Source organism: Chaetodon auriga, chromosome 16 (genome assembly GCF_051107435.1).
Source record: "Chaetodon auriga isolate fChaAug3 chromosome 16, fChaAug3.hap1, whole genome shotgun sequence".
Taxonomy (NCBI): domain Eukaryota; kingdom Metazoa; phylum Chordata; class Actinopteri; order Chaetodontiformes; family Chaetodontidae; genus Chaetodon; species Chaetodon auriga.
The window spans coordinates 13637738-13657958 of NC_135089.1; positions in this window are offsets into that span (position 1 = coordinate 13637738).

The following is a 20221-nucleotide window of genomic DNA, read 5'->3' on the forward strand; positions in this document are numbered from 1 at the left end:
AGCTGGAAGCGAGGAAGGGGGAAAGGCAGACAGCGTGGCGAGACACATGTGAGCAGACCAAGGAAATCTTCCGGCACTGAGCAGGTGGAAGAGCTGGCTGAAGTAGCCAGCGGCTGATGAGCTGATGCCGCTCAGGTGTGTCTCCAACGTGGCCAGGAGATCGACCCCGCCTCCCTCCACACTCCAGCGCTGCAGAGAAGGAGAGTGAGAGGAGAAGGGAGAAAACAGAGGGAGGAGGACAAATACAGGCAGGGCGAGAGACAGAACAGTGCACAAAATCGAGACCACAACATCGTGAAAAGAAATAATAAAAATAAACAGATTTTCTGTTTTAAATGGAATTGATCATTCAGTCAAATCAGATAAAACAAGAAGTCAATGTTCAGACACTCAGAATTTTCATGACTGACAGTGAATCACACTCAGTATTGTAATGTTCTCAGTGGTGGTAAATAGAGGAAGTAGTTTTTGTACGACTCTCCTATCACTCTCTCTCACTGTGTCTCTCGGGCACAGTAGTACACTGCAGTGTCTTCAGGCTGCACATTCTGTCCATTTAGAGTCACTGTCTTACTTGAAGAATCTGAGGTGATCCTGAAGTTGTTCTTCAGTGAATCTTTGTAGTATGTGGTGTATCCAACAGCTGCCATTCCAATCCACTCCAGTCCTTTTCTTGCAGGCTGTCTGATCCAAGCTGTGTAGTCGCTGCTAAGAGAATAAGAGACCTGACAGGTGATGGTCAGACGTTGACCTGGCTGCACAGTCACAGAGGCTGGCTGTGTCAACTCTTCACACTTCACACCTGTTGAAAAAAGAAAATGTTTTGGAACAAATGATCAAGTTATACTGCAAAAGAAGAACTGCTGACTTTGACAATCCAGAGAGACTCACATCCAGCTGCCAACAGCAGCAGCAGAGCTACAGAAAACATGCTTGATGTTGAAAGTGACGTGCTGTCAACTCCACTGACAGCCTGATGTCAAGTTTTTATAGCTGAGTAACAAGGAAGCTGACTGAGTTTGCATAGAATCAAACATGTGAAGCATCAATGTTGGTGTGACTGGAGCCAATAGAAGAGTCTGTTGACTGTTGTTATATCTGCAGAGTGAAAACATGCCTGGAAATCACCTCTGCTTTACATCTGATATTTGAATTTCATCACACACTCAACTGTTAACTTTGCTTTTACTGTAAACTATTAATGCCTAAATGTGATTATTGACAACACTTCAATATTATAACATGATGAAAACATGAACATTTATTTACTCAGTTATTTGCTCACATCCTGTACTTCCTTCCTGTATTTGCTGCAGACAGAAATACAGTGACAGCAGCCAGGATCATGTAAACAGTCTGAAAACTTTGAAGACTTTTAATGGTTTCAGTGTTTGCAGATGTTTGAAACAACAGACCAAATCTTCAGGCTTCTTCATCAAATATATAATTTAGAATACTATAAATAATGGTGTGGTTTATAGATTTTATGTTTTTCAATCAATTATTATTTCCAAATAAAAATGAAATGTTGTTAAACTGGAACACTGGAACAAATAACAGAACAAGATAATTCCAACCCATGGACAGATGTGGCTGCTCTTTCTTTATATCAAGGTACAAATAACTTTATTAACTGTTTTGTATCAAAATGTCAATATTCTCCCGACATCTTGAGAAAGTCACACTTCTCCTGAAATGTCACTTTAAAGTCAGTCATACATCAGTGGTTCTCAAATGTCTCTGTGTTGAATCTTTTTCAGTGACTTGACTTTAATCATGGGAGACAGTGCAGGTCTATCAGCCCACTGAGGACGAGAAAAGACAGAGTTGTTGTCCAAAAACTGCAGAGCTTTTTCATGATTGCAGGATTTGATGTTCATACATCTAACATTCATACGTTCAGACTTAATTTGTCGAAAAAAAGATTGTTGTCTTTAGCTCTTTTATGAAAAACTGGTCTCTAAATAGATTTCTTAAAAGAAGATATTTGTACTGAAAAATCTTGATTGCAAATAAATAAAATGAAATTAAATTAGATTAAATTTAATGTGAAATAAGATACATATTCAAGTGCTTCATGCTTGGGCTCCACCAGCCTGAAAGATGAGTGCTGTAGGTTTTTGTACAGCTGCTCAACCAACTGCACTCACTGTGAGTCTCGAGCACAATAATAAACAGCAGAATCTTCAGTCTTCAGACTGTTCATCTGCAGATACACCTGCTGTCTGCTGTTGTCTCTGGAGATGGTAAACCGGCCTTTCACTGACTCAGAGTAGTAAGTGCTGCCACCACCACTGACAGTAGAGATCCACTCCAGTCCTTTTCCAGGAGCCTGTCTGACCCAGCTCATCCAGTAGCCACTAATTGAAAGTCCAGAGGCTGTACAGGTCAATCTGTGAGATTGTCCACTGTTCTCTGTCCTCCTCTCTGCAGTCAGATAAGTAGAGGTGGAAGACATGTGAGTTTTGCACTGACTCCTCCTCACAGTGTGGAACTGGATTTGACTTGGATCTCAGTTACTGTTTGATGAAACTGCAGAATGAATGTTTACTGTACATCAGTCATTCCTCCAAGAGTCCCTCTGACATGTTTCAGTATAATTTGTTCAACAGGTTGACAAACATATTGTGTCAATACTATTGACACAATATGTTTGTGGCGAACCGTGACTCAATGATGCTATGATGCTATGATGCTTAATAATGAAGAACCACCTATTAGGTGGTTCTTCATTATTAAGCATCATATGAGCATTTTGACAATATGTCAGCATTAAATTCCACTTTAATATAAACAAACAATGATAACACCTTAACAAATGTTGTTCATTCACTTCAACAGTTGATTTTCTCTCTGTCTTTTTTGTTTTTTAATACACATCTGACAAAACCTGAAACACTGTAACACATGGAGACAAAGCTTTATTCCTGTCCACAGAGAGTTGTAGCTGCATTTCCTTCATATTCAGATATAAATAACTCTGGTGCCTGTTTTATTGCATCAAACTGTCAGTTTTGTCCCCACATCATTTCTTGATTTTTCTCTGCGGATAAAACTTGAAAATGATTCCTGAATTACTATTTTAATAGAATTAATAGACTGTATTAATCTCAACAGACAATATCTGTAGAATTTCATTGACTTTAATGTGTTTGTTCACATACACAGCAGCTCCTTCAGGCTTCCTCATGTTCATCTTGAGATCTACTTCCTGTCTGCTCAGATGAACTGACGCTGACAGATGCAGCTGCACTCACTGCTGATGGTAAACACCTTATAGTCAAACTTGACTGTTCAAAATGTGCTGAATCAAGTTAACACATGACTTTAGTTCAGGGTAGAAAAGGTTCAACTATCACAATATCCAGTGTACATGAGCAGCAGGAGTATTAAGCTTCAGTTCAGTCCAGGGTTCAAGTGTCAGTCACTTCAGATCAATGAGAACAGCAGATCTGAGTGTCTCCTTTCAGCAACAGAGGAGAGAGAAACTTGACACTGACTGCCCTCTAGTGGTTTTATACAAGAAACTGCAACATTAGTTTTTACTCTGGTATTATGACTCACTTTAGATTCCACATCATTTACAGACATTATTGAGTCTTAAATTGTAGAAATTTTTCTCATTTGTAGTAATTTCAGGATATTGTTGTGCTGTATTTGTCCATTTTATCAAGAGTGATATTTTCTGTGTTAATGTGTTTCATGTTTAGCAATAATATTTCTGAGAAACAGTTTTATTATATAATGCATTGACAAAGATTCATTAACGAATTAAAAAGAAATGTAGTGTAAAATGAAGACAAAGCAGTGTAACACAAAACATAAATGCTTCAAAAATATATTGTATATAGGCTCCACCAGCCTGAAAATTGAGTACTGTAGGTTTTTGTACAGCTGTTCAACCAACTCCAGTCACTGTGGCTGTCGAACACAATAATAAACAGCAGAATCTTCAGTCTTCAGACTGTCCATCTGCAGATACAGCTGCCGTCTGCTGTTGTCTTTGGAGATGGTAAACCGGCCTTTCACTGACTCAGAGTAGTGGATGTTGCCACTGTCATACATAGCAGCAATCCACTCCGGTCCTTTTCCAGGAGCCTGTCTGATCCAGTTCATCCAGAAGCCACTAATTGGAAATCCAGAGGCTGTACAGGTCAATCTGTGAGATTCTCCAGGCCTTTTATCCGCTGGTTCAGATTCTGTCAGAGACTCACCATCAACACCTGTCAAGAGGAATAAAAACATCAAGTGAAATAAGCTGATGACACAAATAAAAGCTATATTAGATTCAGATCAGTGTAGATCTTCACCTGCCCAGCAGAGAGTTAAAAGCAGCAGTCCTGTCCTATAGTCCATCATGTTAAACTGTGTGTCCACTGTTCTCTGTCCTCCTCTCTGCAGTCAGATAAGTAGAGGTGGAAGACATGTGAGTTTTGCATTGACTCCTCCTCACAGGGAGGATCTGGACTCATTTTTACTGGAGGGAAATGAATTTGTTTCATGCATCTGAATTTCAAATTTGTCCTGAATTGAAATCATTTTCAGGAATTGACTTTTGTGCTCTGATTATTAGTTATTAGGAGGATGAAAATCAGTTTTGGGTCTGATATTATTGTGTGTACTGTTTTTTCACAAGCAAAATCTCAAACAGTGCAAGATAAGAGCACTGTAAAAAGTATTTTGCAGCCATAATTAAATTATGAGTGTCAGAGTTAAATCAGCTTGAAATTCTGTGAAAAAAGTCGCAGCTTTGACAACAAATAGCTGATGCTGACATGATATGTTGCCTGCCCCTCTCAAACCAAACCTAATACATAACCTGAAATTAGTTTTTGTTTCAACATCCGAAAACTAATAATACAATTTTCAAAAATAATTGCAATGATATTGATAACTTTTATTCATAAACAGTTTCACTATTCAACTATTTGTAAGTTGCATTGGACAAAAACATCTGAGAGAAAATTAAAGTGTTCAAATGTTACAAAGTGACTTAAAGTCACAACAAAATGTCCAGAATAACATGGAGTCCCTTCATGCAAATGTCAAAACAAAAATGATGTACATGGATGAATAAATCATAAGTCATAATAAACTATTTCATGTGTCACAGTCCAGGATAGCACTTACCTGTGCTGCAGCTCTTCAGCCACACCCCATACCTGCCTTCTGCACACCTAGCCAATTAGAGTCATCAGGAGGGTATTTAAGCCACACTGTCATTCTTCCCATTTGCCAGATTGTCTTTGCGTCATGCCAGACTCTCCAGCGTCCTTGTCCAGACTGATCTCCGGTATCCGACCTCACCTGTTCCCGACTACTCCTTCTGTCCCAGCCCTGTGTCTGCGGGTGTGCAGATCTTACTGCTTCGGTGGTTTCAAAGAGTATATTCCTCCTCCGGGAGTGGTTTCAACCACGTAGAAAACTGTCCGTGATTTCCGCGTTCGATCCGCTCTCCTCACACTATCTCCGAGCCGGCTCTCTGCTCAGTACGGCACACTGTTGCTCCGGTTGTCCGTTTCGCCGTATTCCTTGTAAATCGGCCGGTACTGCAACTGGGTCCTCCACTAGCCCGTTACATTCACGGTGAAAAAACTATTTTATCATCCTTATCTGGCTTGCTTCATTAAAGTGTGCTGGCAGTTGATCATGTACGTTGTTTGAGTGTCGAGACAAAGAACAATTTTATCTCTGTGTGCTGATATCTGATGATATCAAGGTGTTGATTTGTTAAATGTCTAAATGTTACTGGAAAGTGCCTTTTTCTCTTTTTGTGTTTGATACAGTCTGCAAATCACAAGGATGCTTTTCATTTTAAATGTTACCAAGATGGAAGAGTTTGAATCACATTTACTGTCTCCATGCATGTACTTATGAAGACATGTGGACACACTTTCACCACATTAATACAGAGAACTTAATCAGCATCTTTGTATAATTGCATTATCTTTTTACATCAACTGTAAACAATTTTTCCAAGGAAAAACAGCAAATGAATGAATATTTTGTTTTGGAAGGAAATAAGAAAAAAAACACATTTTTCTATTTTAAATTGATTTGAAAGTTCAGTCAAATCAGATCAAACAAGAAGTCAATATTCAGACACTACTCAGAATTTTCATGACTGACAGTGAATCACACTCAGTATTGTAATGTTCTCAGTGGTGGTAAATAGAGGAAGTAGTTTTTGTAGGAGTCTCCTATCACTCCCTCTCACTGTGTCTCCTCGGGCACAGTAATACACTGCAGTGTCCTCAGTCTTCAGACTGTTCATCTGTAGGTAGACTTTACTGCTGGAGTCATCTCTGGAGATGGTGAATCTACCCTGGACTGACTGGGAGTAATAGATAGGAGTACTATAAGTGCCGATAGTAGCGATCGACTCCAGTCGTTTGCCAGGAGCCTGTCTGGCCCAGCTCATAGCGTAGCTGCTGAATGTGAATCCAGAGGCTGTACAGGTCAATCTGTGAGATTCTCCAGGCCTTTTAACCACTGCTTCAGATTCTGTCAGAGTCTGACCATCAACACCTGTCAAGAGGAATAAAAACATCAAGTGAAATAAGCTGATGACACAAATAAAAGCTATATTAGATTAAGATCAGTGTAGATCTTCACCTGCCCAGCAGAGAGTTAAAAGCAGCAGTCCTGTCCTATAGTCCATCATGTTAAACTGTGTGTCCACTGTTCTCCGTCCTCCTCTCTGCAGTCAGATAAGTAGAAGTGGAAGACATGTGAGTTTTGCATTGACTCCTCCTCACAGGGAGGTCTTACTAGCCGAGATCATGCAGACAACCCGAAGACCAGTCACTGTGATGTGGTCCACACTTGCCAAGAAGGTCCTCATCATTGAGCTGACTGCGCACGAGTTCAAGCAGCTCAAGTACACAAATGCAGGAGTGCAGAGAGGTGGCTGGACTGTCTATTCACCTGGTAGAAGTTGAGTGCAGGAGCTTTTTGGGCAAGTCAGCGATCTGGCTTCCCTGTGCTGCTGGGATGATGGGCACAAGTCTGCAGAGGACCATCAAGGAGTTAGCAGAGGAGAAGAAAACGATGATGATGATGATGATGATGATGATGATGATGATGCAGTTGGTCATGCATATGAGTAATAGTGGTACTATAGTAATAGTAGTCCATAGTACTGGAAAAGGTATTTTCTCTGTAAAGTCAGTATAAAATCTGTGAATTTTGTATTTTGGTATGGATTTGGTATTTGGTTGTGTATAGGAAAATTGTTTTCTTAAAAATCTATATGTATATGTACATCATGGGGAAGCTTTGATTTTTTGTGCTTATTAGCAAAATAAAATCACACGCCTGATCTTCATACATGTACTGATGAAGACAACAACATATTTCACTAATGCAGACAATAAATTCCACTTAATATTTAGTCAAAATAGATAAAATAAGACTTTCAGTACTGTAATGTCCTCAGTAGTTTTTGTATGACTCTCCTGTTGTTGCCTCTCACTGTGTCTCCTGGCACAGTAATACACAGCAGTGTCTTCAGGCTGCACATTCTGTCCATTTAGAGTCACTGTCTTACTGGAGGAGTCTGAGCTGACACTGAACTTTCTCTTGAGTGAATCTTTGATGTCTGTGTCACAACTTATCCACTCCAGTCCTTTCCCTGCAGGCTGTCTGATCCAAGCTGTGAAGTCGTCGCTAAGAGAATAAGAGACCTGACAGGTGATGGTCAGACGTTGACCTGGCTGCACAGTCACAGAGGCTGGCTGTGTCAACTGTTCACACTTCAACTTGAGCAAATGATCAAGTTATACTGCAAAAGAAGAACTGCTGACTTTGTCAAATCCAGAGAGACTCACATCCAGCAGCCAACAGCAGCAGCAGAGCTACAGAAAACATGCTTGATGTTGAAAGTGACATGCTGTCAACTCCACTGACAGCCTGATGTCAAGTTTTTATAGCTGAGTAACAAGGAAGCTGACTGAGTTTGCATAGAATTAATTACAATGATTAGGATCATTATTACTATTCTTAAAGTGAATATGAACATGAATCATGGACAATGGAAAACATATTCATTAAAATCAGCTTTGCAATAACAATGATGATGTGCAGCCATGGAAACAAAAGGAGCAACCACCAAGAATGTAGCTTTCTATGAGCCATGTTTACATTGTGTTTAGCTTGTTTTCAAACCATTAAAACAGGGACATTTAGCAAATCAACACCTTGATATCGTTCAGGTTACATAGTAACCCTGGTTCTCTGAGTGAGGAGATCATCTCTCCACCCCATTACATATTCCATATGTACGATGATATAATCCCCATGTCTGCTGAGGACCGTGGATAGGCTTTAAGACACACCGGTCGCCCGGTCACACCCACACCCGAATTTATAAAACACCTGTGTAGGCGTGCAATCAATGATAGTTTGATCGTAACTTGTCTCTGAGCGGCCTCCAGATAGGAGAGATGGTCTCTTCACTCAGAGAACCAGCTATTTTTTGTCAAAGCTGAAACTTTTTTCACGGAATTTTAAGCTGCTTTAACTCTGACACTTCAGAATTTAATTAAGGCTGCAAAATACATTTTTTTTTTTTTTTTTTTACAATACTTGTATCTTGTAGTGTTTGAGATTTTTCTCTTCAAAAAACTTTACGCAGAAAACTGATTTTCAAACTCCAAATAACTAATATTCAGAGCACAAAAGTCAATTCATGAAAACTATTTCAATTCAGGCCAAATTTTAAATTCACATGCATGAAACAAATTCATTTGCCTCCAGTCAAAATGAGTCCAGTTCCACACTGTGAGGAGGAGTCAATGCAAAACTCACATGTCTTCCACCTCTACTTATCTGACTGCAGAGAGGAGGACAGAGAACAGTGGACACACAGTTTAACATGATGGACTATAGGACAGGACTGCTGCTTTTAACTCTCTGCTGGGCAGGTGAAGATCTACACTGATCTTAATCTAATATAGCTTTTATTTGTGTCATCAGCTTATTTGACTTGATGTTTTTATTCCTCTTGACAGGTGTTGATGGTCAGACTCTGACAGAATCTGAAGCAGTGGATAAAAGGCCTGGAGAATCTCACAGATTGACCTGTACAGCCTCTGGATTCATATTCAGCAACTACTATATGAACTGGGTCAGACAGGCTCCTGGAAAAGGACTGGAGTGGGTTGCTACTATCAGTGATGGTGGTGGTAGCAACAAATACTACTCTGGGTCAGTGAAAGGCCGGTTTACCATCTCCAGAGACGACAGCAGACAGCAGGTGTATCTGCAGATGAACAGTCTGAAGACTGAAGATTCTGCTGTTTATTATTGTTCTCGACAGCAGCCACAATGACTGAAGTTGGTTGAGCAGCTGTACAAAAACCTACAGTACTCATCTTGACTATGCTGATAGACCCAATAGTGAAGTAATTATTTTATAATTGTGCTCCTATACTTTATTTTATATTTATTTTATATATAATTTTTTATTCTATTTTTAGATTACACATACTTTTTCCTGAAATGCCTGAAAACTGTTCTTGAGAAAAAAAAAATCCTGAATATTAAACACATAAAAAATACAATAAAGATCACTTCTTGATAAAATGGACAAAGATGGCACAACCATAAACAATTAAACTACTGCAAATACTAAAAAAAAAATATCCAAATGAAGATTCAATAATGTCTGTAAATGATGTGGAATCTAAATTGAGTCATAATATGAGAGTGAAAACTAATGTTGCAGTTTCAGGTATAAAACCACTAGAGGGCAGTCAGTGTCAAGTATCTCTCTAATTTTCACTTTAAGAATAGTAATAATGATCCTTATTGTTTGTTATTCTCCAATGATTTTTAATAATAATAAATATTGAATTGTCAATAATCACATTTAGGCATTAATAATTTATAGTAAAAACAAATCTAACAGGTGTTTCTTTTCTGTAAACGCAGGAACATTTTCAAAGTGTTACAGTTGAGTGTGTGATGAAATTCAAAAATATATTAAAATATACTCAAGACTGATTCTACAAAAATTCACTGAAGAGCAAGTTCAGTATTGACTCCTCCAGTGAATCTGAAGAGACAGAGTGTGCAGCCTGAAGACACTGCTGTGTATTACTGTGCCAGAGATCCACAATAACACAAACCATCAGCAGAGCTGAACAAAAACCCCTCAGTGCCTGAACACTTGTAACATGAAGCCACCAGAGGAGGAGCCCTCAGACCACTAATGATTTCTACACCAGTTCACTGTTACAGTCAAGACACAAACAGACATATTAAGCAATGAAAAGTGATATATCATCATTCATTATAATCTTTTCACTCCTCTTTGTCTATGAAGAATTTAATCATAAATAGTGTCTTCTTATGTAACGTGTCATAACTTTTTTCTAAAAATGTACAAAAAAAGACGGACTACATTGATGATAAATTAAATTCTAAATTCACCGAGTTAGTTCCCTTCAGCCCCTCTTCATTTTCAGTTTGAACTATTTGATCAAGATTGTATAACTGAATTGCTCTTTGACAATAATCTAATGAGCCTGACAGTGTTATACTTCATCAAAGAGTGAACCGTGTGTGAGTCATCTCAGATATTCGATGTCATAGGCAGCCTTTCATTGCAGTTCATGTCTGTCAATAAAGCCCACTTGATAGTAATAACAAAAATGAGATAAAACTAAGGATGAAAATCGTGGAATCAAAGGTCTCCCCTTCTTCACTTAAAAGGCAAAATTTTTGAAATAATTTTGCCATGAGGTCGCTGGTTCGAACCCCGGGTCGGGCAGGGCCTTTCTGTGTGAAGTTTGCATGTTCTTCCCGTGCATGCGTGGGTTTTCTCCGGGCACTCCGGCTTCCTCCCACAGACCAAAAACATGCTCATTAGGTTAATTGGTGACTCTAAATTGTCCATAGGTGTGAGTGTGAGTGTGTGAGTTGTATGTCTGTGTGTCTGTGTATGTAGCCCTGCGATCGGCTGGCGACCGGTTCAGGGTGTACCTTGCCCATTGCTAGCTGGGATAGGCTCCAGCCCCCCGCAACCCCGAAATGGGATGCGTGGGTATAGAAAATGAATGAATGAATGAATGAATTTTGCCATGTGTGGACACTCTGCCCGTTGGTGTAAACAAGTATACCAGAGCCTCCCAATTTCCCAATGGACACAGATTCAGTCTAGAGAGGACTACTCCGCCCCCCCCCCCCGCCCCCCATCAGAAAGAATCCACAGAGTTCAGACTGAACAGACTTCAGAAAATAAAGAACAAGGTCAAGACTTTTCCCAAGCTGAAACTGGAAAATGGCAGTTTGTCTGTCAGACCTCTAGAGGGCAGTGTAGGACTGTCTGAGTCTTGTCTGACATTAACACAACTGCTGGTCCAAATCAAAGCCCAGTCCCCAGTTCATTTTCAGACTTGGTTGTGTACCTGAAGCTTTTTGTTTCAAATGTTGAAAAATAGAATCAAATCTGTTGAAAAGCAGATTCAGCTCATTTGCCCATTCCCGGTCTCTAGATTCTGGGCCCCTCCCGCTGTCACTGCTGTGGCCTGAGATGGTTTTCAGGCCTCTCTAAACCTCTCTGGCATTGTTCCCTTGAAGGCACTCCTCCAGCTTTCTCCTGTGGCTGCCTTTGCCTCTCCTTTTTGCCCTCTGATCTAAAGACCCTTTTCATTCATCCCTTCTCATTCAGCTTTCAGTTCGGGGGACACCCAGGGTTTGTTGTTTGGGAAACATCGTACCTTCCTGGTGGGCACAGAAATTGATGTAATCTGCCATGCAGGTTTTCAAAGAGTCAATGTCCGACCCATGTGGACTGCACAGCACCTCCCAGTCAGTGGTGTCAAAACAGTCCCTCAGTGTCATACTGAAATCTGCTCACATACCTGATGGTTGACGGTTGTTTATTCACAAAGCAGGGAGCAGATGAACCAGGTTGTGATCAGAACGGCCCAGTGGGGGGAGAGGTGAAGAGCTGTAAGCATCCTTAGTGTCTGCATACAGTAAGTCCAGTGTTGTATTGTAAGTGTTTGTATCACATGCATTATCTCCATGGATGGAAGACATGTGGACATATTTTCACCATATTAATACAGGGAACATAATCAGCATCATTGTCTTTTAACATAATCTGAACAGTGTTTCCAAGTAGAAACAACAAAAATTAATATTTGGTCGTGTTACGGTTTGTGCGGCAAAAGCACGGCCAGGACCCAGGATGCAGAGATTGAGTAATGAAGTTTATCATCAAAACTCAAAGTCCAAACAAAAGAGCAACGAAAATCTCCACAATGTGGGAAAAAGACAAAGTTGGCTATAAAAAGACTTAACTGAAAATGCAATACTGCAGCCTAAGGGAATAACTATTGAAAAACACAAAATCTCCAATGATGGGAAAAACCAGAGTTTCACTAGGAACAAAAAGTCACCTTAACAGGGAAAAAAACGACTCAATGAAATAATAACTAAAGAACTCGAGAGGCACTGGAGCTGGAAGCGAGGAAGGGGGAAAGGCAGACAGCGTGGCGAGACACATGTGAGCAGACCAAGGAAATCTTCCGGCACTGAGCAGGTGGAAGAGCTGGCTGAAGTAGCCAGCGGCTGATGAGCTGATGCCGCTCAGGTGTGTCTCCAACGTGGCCAGGAGATCGACCCCGCCTCCCTCCACACTCCAGCGCTGCAGAGAAGGAGAGTGAGAGGAGAAGGGAGAAAACAGAGGGAGGAGGACAAATACAGGCAGGGCGAGAGACAGAACAGTGCACAAAATCGAGACCACAACATCGTGAAAAGAAATAATAAAAATAAACAGATTTTCTGTTTTAAATGGAATTGATCATTCAGTCAAATCAGATAAAACAAGAAGTCAATGTTCAGACACTCAGAATTTTCATGACTGACAGTGAATCACACTTAGTATTGTAATGTTCTCAGTGGTGGTAAATAGAGGAAGTAGTTTTTGTACGACTCTCCTATCACTCTCTCTCACTGTGTCCCTCGGGCACAGTAATACACTGCTGTGTCCTCAGTCTTCAGACTGTTCATCTGTAGGTAGAGTTTACTGCTGGAGTCATCTCTGGAGATGGTGAATCTACCCTGGACTGACTGGGAGTAAAAGGTTAAGTTGCCACTGAGGAGCTCAGCGAGATCTTCACTCTCAATACTGGCAATCCACTCCAGTCCTTTTCCAGGAGCCTGTCTGACCCAGCTCATCCAGTTGCCACTAATTGAAAGTCCAGAGGCTGTACAGGTCAATCTGTGAGATTGTCCACTGTTCTCTGTCCTCCTCTCTGCAGTCAGATAAGTAGAGGTGGAAGACATGTGAGTTTTGCATTGACTCCTCCTCACAGGGAGGAACTGGATTTGACTTGGATCTCAGTTACTGTTTGATGAAACTACAGAATGAATGTTTACTGTACATCAGTCATTCCTCCAAGAGTCCCTCTGACATGTTTCAGTATAATTTGTTCAACAGGTTGACGCCTTAAAACTGCAACAACATGTAACTCCTCAGCACACTATTTCAGACTGAAAAGATATTTGGACTGGAAAATACTGATAGCAAATAAATAATTAGAAGTAAAATAAAATATTAAATAAGATATATATTAAAATACTTCATGCTTGAGCTCCACCAGCCTGAAAGATGAGTACTGTAGGTTTTTGTACAGCTGCTCAACCAACTCCAGTCACTGTGGGTGTCGAGCACAATAATAAACAGCAGAATCTTCAGTCTTCAGACTGTTCATCTGCAGATACAGCTGCTGTCTGCTGTCGTCTCTGGAGATGGTAAACCGGCCTTTCACTGACTCAGAGTAGAGAGTGTTCGTAACTTGGATTTGAGCGATCCACTCCGGTCCTTTTCCAGGGGCCTGTCTGACCCAGTTCATCCTGTAGCTGCTGAGTGTGAATCCAGAGCCTGTACAGGTCAATCTGTGAGATTCTCCAGGCCTTTTGACCACTGCTTCAGATTCTGTCAGAGTCACACCATCAACACCTGTCAAGAGGAATAAAAACATCAAGTGAAATAAGCTGATGACACAAATAAAAGCTATATTAGATTCAGATCAGTGTAGATCTTCACCTGCCCAGCAGAGAGTTAAAAGCAGCAGTCCTGTCCTATAGTCCATCATGTTAAACTGTGTGTCCACTGTTCTCTGTCCTCCTCTCTGCAGTCAGATAAGTAGAGGTGGAAGACATGTGAGTTTTGCATTGACTCCTCCTCACAGTGTGGAACTGGATTTGACTTGGATCTCAGTTACTGTTTGATGAAACTGCAGAATGAACGTTTACTGTACATCAGTCATTCCTCCAAGAGTCCCTCTGACATGTTTCAGTAAAATTTGTTCAACAGGTTGACAAACATATTGTGTCAATAGGTGGTTCTTCATTATTAAGCATCATATGAGCATTTTGACAATATGTCAGCATTAAATTCCACTTTAATATAAACAATGATAGCACCTTAACAAATGTTGTTCATTCACATCAACAGTTGATTTTCTCTCAAGTGGTCATCAGTCAAACCATTTTGTGAAAATAAAACCTCAGTAAGAGTAACATAATAAAGTAATGACGCCTTAAAACTGCAACAACATGTAACTCCTCAGCACACTATTTCAGACTGATTTTGTGAATATAAGAATTATTTTATCATCAATGTAATGTGTCTTTTTTGTTTTTTAATACACATCTGACAAAACCTGAAATACTGTAACACATGGAGACAAAGCTTTATTCCTGTCCACAGAGAGTTGTAGCTGCATTTCCTTCATATTCAGATAGAAATAACTCTGGTGCCTGTTTTATTGCATCAAATTGTCAATTTTGTCCCCACATCATTTCTTGATTTTTCTCTGTGGATAAAACTTGAAAATGATTCCTGAATTACTATTTTAATAGAATTAATAGACTGTATTAATCTCAACAGACAATATCTGTAGAATTTCATTGACTTTAATGTGTTTGTTCACATACACAGCAGCTCCTTCAGGCTTCCTCATGTTCATCTTGAGATCTACTTCCTGTCTGCTCAGATGAACTGACACTGACAGATGCAGCTGCACTCACTGCTGATGGTAAACACCTTATAGTCAAACTTGACTGTTCAAAATGTGCTGAATCAAGTTAACACATGACTTAAGTTCAGGATAGAAAAGGTTCAACTCTCAGAATATCCAGTGTACATGAGCAGCAGGAGTATTAAGCTTCAGTTCAGTCCAGGGTTCAAGTGTCAGTCACTTCAGATCAATGAGAACAGCAGATCTGAGTGTCTCCTTTCAGCGACAGAGGAGAGAGAAACTTGACACTGACTGCCCTCTAGTGGATTTATACTAGAAACTGCAACATTAGTTTTCACTCTCGTATTATGTCTCACTTTAGATTCCACATCATTTACAGACATTATTGAGTCTTAAATTGTAGATTTTTTTCTCATTTGTAGTAATTTCAGGATATTGTTGTGCTGTATTTGTCCATTTTATCAAGAGTGATATTTTCTGTGTTAATGTGTTTCATGTTTAGCAATAATATTTCTGAGAAACAGTTTTATTATATAATGCATTGACCAAGATTCATTAAAAAATTAAAAAGAAATGTAGTGTAAAATGAAGACAAAGCAGTGTAACACAAAACATAAATGCTTCAAAAATATATTGTATATAGGCTCCACCAGCCTGAAAAATGAGTACTGTAGGTTTTTGTACAGCTGCTCAACCAACTCCAGTCACTGTGGCTGTCGAACACAATAATAAACAGCAGAATCTTCAGTCTTCAGACTGTTCATCTGCAGATACAGCTGCCGTCTGCTGTTGTCTCTGGAGATGGTAAACTGGCCTTTCACTGACTCAGAGTAGTGGATGTTGCCACTGTCATACATAGCAGCAATCCACTCCGGTCCTTTTCCAGGAGCCTGTCTGACCCAGCTCATCCAGTAGCCACTAATTGGAAATCCAGAGGCTGTACAGGTCAATCTGTGAGATTCTCCAGGCCTTTTAACCACTGCTTCAGATTCTGTCAGAGACTCACCATCAACACCTGTCAAGAGGAATAAAAACATCAAGTGAAATAAGCTGATGACACAAATAAAAGCTATATTAGATTCAGATCAGTGTAGATCTTCACCTGCCCAGCAGAGAGTTAAAAGCAGCAGTCCTGTCCTATAGTCCATCATGTTAAACTGTGTGTCCACTGTTCTCTGTCCTCCTCTCTGCAGTCAGATAAGTAGAGGTGGAAGACATGTGAGTTTTGCATTGACTCCTCCTCACAGGGAGGATCTGGACTCATTTTTACTGGAGGGAAATGAATTTGTTTCATGCATCTGAATTTCAAATTTGTCCTGAATTGAAATCATTTTCAGGAATTGACTTTTGTGCTCTGATTATTAGTTATTAGGAGGATGAAAATCAGTTTTGGGTCTGATATTATTCTGCATACTCTTTTTTCACAAGCAAAATCTCAAACAGTGCAAGATAAGAGCACTGTAAAAAGTATTTTGCAGCCATAATTAAATTATGAGTGTCAGAGTTAAATCAGCTTGAAATTCTGTGAAAAAAGTCGCAGCTTTGACAACAAATAGCTGCTGCAGACATGATATGTTGTCTGCCCCTCTCAAACCAAACCTAATACATAACCTGAAATTAGTTTTTGTTTCAACATCCGAAAACTAATAATACAATTTTCAAAAATAATTGCAATAATATTGATAACCTTTATTCATAAACAGTTTCACTATTCAACTATTTGTAAGTTGCATTGGACAAAAACATCTGAGAGAAAATTAAAGTATTCAAATGTTACAAAGTGACTTAAAGTCACAACAAAATGTCCAGAATAACATGGAGTCCCTTCATGCAAATGTCAAAACAAAAATGATGTACATGGATGAATAAATCACAAGTCATAATAAACTATTTCATGTGTCACAGTCCAGGATAGCACTTACCTGTGCTGCAGCTCTTCAGCCACGCCCCATACCTGCCTTCTGCACACCTAGCCAATTAGAGTCATCAGGAGGGTATTTAAGCCACACTGTCATTCTTCCCATTTGCCAGATTGTCTTTGCGTCATGCCAGACTCTCCAGCGTCCTTGTCCAGACTGATCTCCGGTATCCGACCTCGCCTGTTCCCGACTACTCCTTCTGTCCCAGCCCTGTGTCTGCGGGTGTGCAGATCTTACTGCTTCGGTGGTTTCAAAGAGTATATTCCTCCTCCGGGAGTGGTTTCAACCACGTAGAAAACTGTCCGTGATTTCCGCGTTCGATCCGCTCTCCTCACACTATCTCCGAGCCGGCTCTCTGCTCAGTACGGCACACTGTTGCTCCGGTTGTCCGTTTCGCCGTATTCCTTGTAAATCGGCCGGTACTGCAACTGGGTCCTCCACTAGCCCGTTACATTCACGGTGAAAAAACTATTTTATCATCCTTATCTGGCTTGCTTCATTAAAGTGTGCTGGCAGTTGATCATGTACGTTGTTTGAGTGTCGAGACAAAGAACAGTTTTATCTCTGTGTGCTGATATCTGATGATATCAAGGTGTTGATTTGTTAAATGTCTAAATGTTACTGGAAAGTGCCTTTTTCTCTTTTTGTGTTTGATACAGTCTGCAAATCACAAGGATGCTTTTCATTTTAAATGTTACCAAGATGGAAGAGTTTGAATCACATTTATTGTCTCCATGCATGTACTTATGAAGACATGTGGACACACTTTCACCACATTAATACAGAGAACTTAATCAGCATCTTTGTATAATTGCATTATCTTTTTACATCAACTGTAAACAATTTTTCCAAGGAAAAACAGCAAATGAATGAATATTTTGTTTTGGAAGGAAATAAGAAAAAAAACACATTTTTCTATTTTAAATTGATTTGAAAGTTCAGTCAAATCAGATCAAACAAGAAGTCAATATTCAGACACTACTCAGAATTTTCATGACTGACAGTGAATCACACTCAGTATTGTAATGTTCTCAGTGGTGGTAAATAGAGGAAGTAGTTTTTGTAGGAGTCTCCTATCACTCCCTCTCACTGTGTCTCCTCGGGCACAGTAATACACTGCAGTGTCCTCAGTCTTCAGACTGTTCATCTGTAGGTAGACTTTACTGCTGGAGTCATCTCTGGAGATGGTGAATCTACCCTGGACTGACTGGGAGTAATAGATAGGAGTACTATAAGTGCCGATAGTAGCGATCGACTCCAGTCGTTTGCCAGGAGCCTGTCTGGCCCAGCTCATAGCGTAGCTGGTGAATGTGAATCCAGAGGCTGTACAGGTCAATCTGTGAGATTCTCCAGGCCTTTTATCCACTGCTTCAGATTCTGTCAGAGTCTGACCATCAACACCTGTCAAGAGGAATAAAAACATCAAGTGAAATAAGCTGATGACACAAATAAAAGCTATATTAGATTCAGATCAGTGTAGATCTTCACCTGCCCAGCAGAGAGTTAAAAGCAGCAGTCCTGTCCTATAGTCCATCATGTTAAACTGTGTGTCCACTGTTCTCTGTCCTCCTCTCTGCAGTCAGATAAGTAGAGGTGGAAGACATGTGAGTTTTGCATTGACTCCTCCTATTGGAGAAAGTGAGTGTGGATGGGTTTGGGTGGGTTTTCCCTATTGCTGTTTTCCATCAATGACCTGTTAACAGTGAATCAAAATTCCAGAAACAAAGTAACAGATGAACAGGATACAATATGCAGACTCAGTGAAAACAGTCACAAGCAGTTGGAGAACGACAACTGAGATCCTTCTCGAAGTCACCGAGAGGAACAAGTGTTTTGATTTTCAGGGGACATGATGATGATGATGATGATGATGATGATTATGATCATAATAGTGTGCTGACAGTCAGTCATGTTTTTGAGTGACTTATATGCAGACGTATGAACAGAAAAACTCATATAACCGTGTAATAACATATATGTCAATGTTTCTCATATTGATTGGTCTCTAAGTCGCAGGTCAGACAAGAAGAAAAAAAGGACACAGTTTCACTCACACAGAGAATTTGTGCAAGTATCAAACTCAGACAGTCCTACACTGCCCTCTAGAGGTCTGACAGGCAAACTGCCATTTTCCAGTCTCAGCTTGGAAAACGTCCTGACATTGTTCTTTAGTTTCTGAAGTCTGTTCAGTCTGAACTCTGTGGACGTTGGATTCTTCCTAATGAGAGAGAAGATGTTGTCCTGAATCTACCTCCATTCTGCATGGGGACAAAATGATGTCACTGCAACCACTTTTAAATGTTGATATATTATTTGTTGTAACATTTGGTCTAATGCTGGATGGAGAGTCCCTGTTGGGACGCTGAGAGAAGTGTTCAGAAGTCCAGGATGTTCCAGTATTATCCTGGATGTTGAGTCACACGGTGCAGCCTGATCAGCAATGTGAAGACAGATTAGTCGTATGACTTTCTCCAAGACAGGGTGAGTGTGTGTGCTTATGTGTGCGTGTGTGGGTCCTGCAGACACACACACCTCAGATGTATATTAAGCATTTTTATTTTTAAGGAAAACAGACACTTTCTGACAGATGTTTTTGAAAATATTTTACTCAATTAAAAAAGGCAAAACTGTGAATAGCTTGTGTTTGTCTCTTTAAAAAAAGTCACACTGTTTAAACAGCAGGTGGCGCTATCAGCATGCACAATGAAGGAAGTATGAAGCTGAGGCGAGGCTCACGAGTACTTCAGAATAAATCTGTGTACGAGCTGACTGCAGTATTTTCTTGTGTTCCTTTCTTCTTGGCTCCACAGGTCATTTGCTGCTGGTCCAGGCCCCCCTCGGCCTGACGCCGTCACACATACTTTACATGTCTAAGTTCACTGGATGTTCTGTGTGACTGAAAAGGTCACTCTGCAGAATGTGGCACCGTGTAGATGAACAGATTCTTCTCGCAGCAACAAAGATGAACACATCATAATGTTTCTGAAAGGATTTCTCTTCTTCTTCGAATCCTGGGTGTGTTCTGCTACATCACATCAGGAGTCACAGTTTTAGTGCCATCTCCAAGCTGTCGACAGGCTCTGCACTCTCTTTTAATGTCCCAGTCAGACAAGCAGAGACAATGAGTGACACTCCTCAAAGTTACAAGGCCAAACTCATCACACAAGATCTCACAGGCTCACATCACCTCCATGTCAATCATGTACGTACAGCTCTGCACCAAACAGCACAACAAACAACATCACACACAAACATATTTGTCCTGTTTCTGGTCTGTCTGTACCCTGCATGTCCTGCAGTTAC